General features: G+C 40.9%; 1 pseudogene; it reads right to left on the bottom strand.

Moving 5' to 3' along the window:
• Positions 1 to 1,890: 1,890 nt before the first annotated feature.
• Positions 1,891 to 2,819, bottom strand: LOC101593302 (annotated as a pseudogene).
• Between the last annotated feature and the right edge of the window lie 1,712 nt (positions 2,820 to 4,531).

Here is a 4,531-nt window from a genome sequence, read left to right as displayed (position 1 = left end):
TCTTGACTCAACAAAACATAAAATCTTGACTTGTGGCATTTACACATTTTCCTGTTTTCTTTTTCTATTTTTGTAAAGAGAGTACAAAATAGTATTAAGACAGAAAGATTACAAATGATACAGACTTTTACTAAACAAAATGATACAAATTTCTCAGTATTTGTTGTCATGCATAGTGTTGTCTTCTAATTAATTATTCATAGTACCAGATATGTGCATGCAAAACTGGAAGACGAAAGAAAAAAAGAAATATGTAAGAGACTGAGAACAGAAAAAGGAAAAATAATTGAAAAAAGGAGACTAAACAAGTTAAGCATTAACTGATCATTTTCATAGACCAGCACAAATCCACGGATGACTTGAATAAAGAGGACTGGGAGGAGATGCCCAGTGCATTCTGCTAAAGAGCACATTTCACATTTCCATGATTGATTTGTTGTGCAGTGCTGGGGTTAAGGGTGTTGGGATTAAGGTGATTGAGCAATCAGTCCACTGGTTGGCACTGTCTTAATCCTGGATACAACATAAAGAACAGGAGAAGGCGTCTTTTGCTCCACCGTTGTTGGTTTTGCTGTCATCTGCTTGCCATGAACTGTTCTCTATGAAGCCACCCTGCCTTGGAGCCAGCCAATTATGGACTGAAACCTCTGCAAACTGTGAGCTAAGCAGACTTTTCCTCCTTTAACTTTGGGATTTGGATATTATGTCAAAACAATAAGGAAAGTAAGACAATAGAATAGATGTAAGTAGCCCTGAATAGTGTAGATAATGATGAAAGGATTGGATGTGAGGCACTTTGTGTATTACTTTCAAAATGCTTTTATTTATTTATAAACCATCAGCTTTATTTAATGCTAAAATTACATTTCCCAGAAACCATGTATTCTACTGATTCACCATTAAATGAATGCAAACTTTTCATTTTATCAATAAGTTAAACTCAACAGTTATATTTGCTACTATTTCCTCTAAGCTTCTCTGAGAGTCTTCTGCATTCTATTGCTGCATAAAAATTCAGAAGACTTTCAAGGGCTGATTTCCATGTGGGCCTCCTCTCTCTCTTTTTTTAAAATGATTTTATTGAGAAACAAATAGCATTGAGACAGTTTCAAAACCGATTACTAGCACACTTTCAATAACTAATACATTGCATATTGTTGTCTCAGTGGTTATTCATTGAACAAGATGCATACATGATATCCTATCCACAAACACTATTAGAACAAATCTCTCTATTCAATGAATTAAGAGAATGCAGCTGTATATCTATCCTAACTATTTTGAGTATACAGATACAAGATGGTTGTTCATTTGTATCCTCCCTTTTTGGTTTGCTTTGTCAGAGAAGGACATTCCATTGTCACTTAAATATTGTAGTTGCATGAATTCAGCTAAATATTATGATATTGTCCAGTAGTCCATAATAGTAGTGGGTTTTCCATAAGACTGGCAATGTCAGAAGTTGTTGACTTGAGCCTTTTACAGCTCAGTATATTAATATGGCTTTACTTTTTATATTTCACTTTTGTTCTTTTCTGCTGGGTGGTTAAGACCAAGATAAAGCAAGACCTGTATAACAAGAAATGTAACTTTTGTATTTTGTTTTATGCTATTTATTTATTTATTTATTTTCCAGTGGGCTTTATTGATGGTGTGCAATGGCAGTGAGTCAGGGCTCCTGAGGCCCCCTTCCACTTCAAGGGGGCCTGGAATGGAAGCCGTGAGGGGAGATTCTCAGTGTTGGGGCTGAGTAGGGCAGTGACTTCTACAGCGTGGCCTGTCCATCCCTCTGGTCTTGCTGGGATGTGGTGGTGGGGCCACTTACTCCTTGGAGGCCATGTGGACTATGAGGTCCACCACTCTGTTGCTGTAGCTGGACTCATTGTTATACTAGGAAATGAGCTTGAAAATGTGGTCATTCAGGGTGATGCCAGCCCCAGCATCAAAGGTGGAAAAGAAGGTGTCACTGCTGAAGTTTCAAGACACAACCTGGTCCTCAATGTAGCCCAGGAAGCCTTTTAGGGAACTGTAAGACTCCTGCTTCACCACCTTCTTGATGCCACTGTATTTAGCTGCTTTCTCCAGACAGCAAGTCAGATCTACTACTGACACGTTGGGAATCAGCACACAACGCCATGCCTGTGAGCTTCCTATTCAGCTCTGGGATGATCTTGCCCATGCCTTGGCAATGCCAGTGGATGCAGGTATGATGTTCTGGGCAGCCCCATAACCATCACGCCTCAGCTTGCAGAGGGGCCGTCCACAGTCTTCTGGGTGGCAGTGATGGCATGGACTGTGGCCATGAGTCCCTCCATTATCCCGAATTTGTCATGGATGACCTTGGCCAGCAGGGCTAAGCAGTTGGTGGTACAGGAAGCGTTGCTGACAATCTTGAGGAAGTTGTCATAGTTCTCCTGATTCACATGCATCACAAACATGGGGACATTGGCAGAAGGGGCAGAGATGATGACCCTTTTGGCACCACCCTTCAGGTGAGCCCCGTCCTTCTGCATAGTGGTGAAGACACCAGTGGACTCCACCACGTACTCAGTGCCAGCATCACCTCACTTGATGTTGGCAGGATCTCACTCTTGGAAGATGATAATGGCTTTTCTGTTGGTGATGTGCTTCCTGTTCTCAGCCTTGACAGTGCCATGGAACTTCCTGTGGGTGGAATTGTACCAGAACATGCAGACCATGTTGTTGAGGTCACTAAAGGGGTCATTGATGGCCACAATATCCATCTTGCCAGAATTAAAAGCAGCACTGGTGACTAAGCATCCAATACAGCCATATCTGTTCACTCTGACATTTACCATCTTGTCTGGATCACTGCTGGCTGCACGGGAAAAACGGCCATCAGCGGACATGCAGGAGCATGTCCATGCAGAGCTGGGCCTCCTCTCTTCTGCAGCATATCCTGCAAGTTCTCCTGCACTTTGAATTCTCCTCTGTGGAGCAAGTCCTGCTCTGGCATGGCTGCGATTCATGGGCTTTGCAGCGTGCCACAAGTTTTCATCTGAAATTCTGATCGGGTTAGCTACTTTTAATGGCATCTAAAGTTCCCTTGTCAAATAACAATTAAAATGCAGACATTGCAGAGTCGAAGCATAACAAAGCAAAACAGATCTACATGAAAACAGCTTTGAGCAGGATAATTAAAGTGTTTTTATTTAATTTTATATTTATGTTACATTTATGTAATTATATGGCTTAATAAATTATGGTTGCATTTAACAACTGTTTTGCGAAATTACTGAAATTTGACAAACAGAGGTAAACTTTGAGAGTGTAACACCAGCACAAGGCTGAGACAGTCCAATTCAAAACTGGTGTCTGGTTATCAGGTTTGTAAGGAAGGGCAAGGTTCAAATTCCATCCCTGTCTTTTGCTTTGCAGTTTTAAATATATTACTTACTGTTAGTTAAATGTTATGGCAAACTGCATTTTATTAGTCTTGAGATTTCCAACATCAACAAAGACCGGTGAGAGCCAGTGCAGCTGATCCTGCTGGGCATGCTCTTTACACTATGCCCTGCGTCGTCTTGGGTTTTCTGTGACGTAAGTGCTGCTGTTAGTCATGGTCCACAGGAGAAACCAAGGCTTGCAGAGAGTTGGAAGCACCCTGGTTAGTGGAGCCAAAGCTCAGAGCCGGGATCCAGAAACACCTCTGACTCTGGCAGTGGAGTGCAGACGTTTAAGGGAGTAGAAGGTGGCAGATCCAGAGAGCAAAGCTGGCTTTTACTCTCGTCTTCCTCATTCTTCTTCCTGGAGTAGGTATATGGTGAGAGAATATTCTTTCATCTTCACAAGTTAGTCTTTCCATTCGAGCTGTGGAACAAAATACATAAAATAAAGAATCAAACAAATCAGGCCCCCCCAATTCAAAGACCCAATTGAAAAATGAGAATCTGAGATGAATACACACTTCTCAGATGAAGAAATACAAGCAGAAAGTGAATATATGAAGAAAATGTTCAACATCATTTGTCATTTGATAAATTCAAATGAAAACATCGCTGAGATTCTATCTCACCCCAGAAAGAATATCTATCATCAGGCAGTCAACCAATAACAAATGCTTATGGAGCCCTGGGGAAAATGGAACCCTTCTCCACTGTTGGTGGGAGTGCAGACTGGTACAACCTCTGTGGAAATCAGTGTGGAAATTCTTCTAAGTGCTAGGATTGGAAGTCCCATCCTCAAACCCACCTTTCCTGCTCCTGGGTATTTTGCCAGAGGAACTGAAAACATCATACCATAGTGATATACGTACACCCATGTTTATAGCAGCACATAGATAAATCTTGAAAACAATCCAAATGCCCATCAGCTGAGAAATGGATATAAAAGATGTAATTTTTTATACTTGGCTATAAAGAAATATAAACTCAAGGCTTTTGTAGGTAAATGGATGTAACTAGAGACCACATTCATAAGTGAAATAAATCAGACCTGCAAGTGTAAATATCATATTGTCACCCCAGTGCAAGGATCTGAAAGAGTAAATAAACTCTAAAAGGTACAATGG

Source organism: Octodon degus, unplaced genomic scaffold, assembly GCF_000260255.1.
Source record: "Octodon degus isolate 3935 unplaced genomic scaffold, OctDeg1.0 scaffold00043, whole genome shotgun sequence".
NCBI classification, from domain to species: Eukaryota; Metazoa; Chordata; class Mammalia; order Rodentia; family Octodontidae; genus Octodon; species Octodon degus.
Note: the sequence above shows the minus strand (reverse complement) of the source record. Positions and strands in the feature narration are given on the sequence as shown.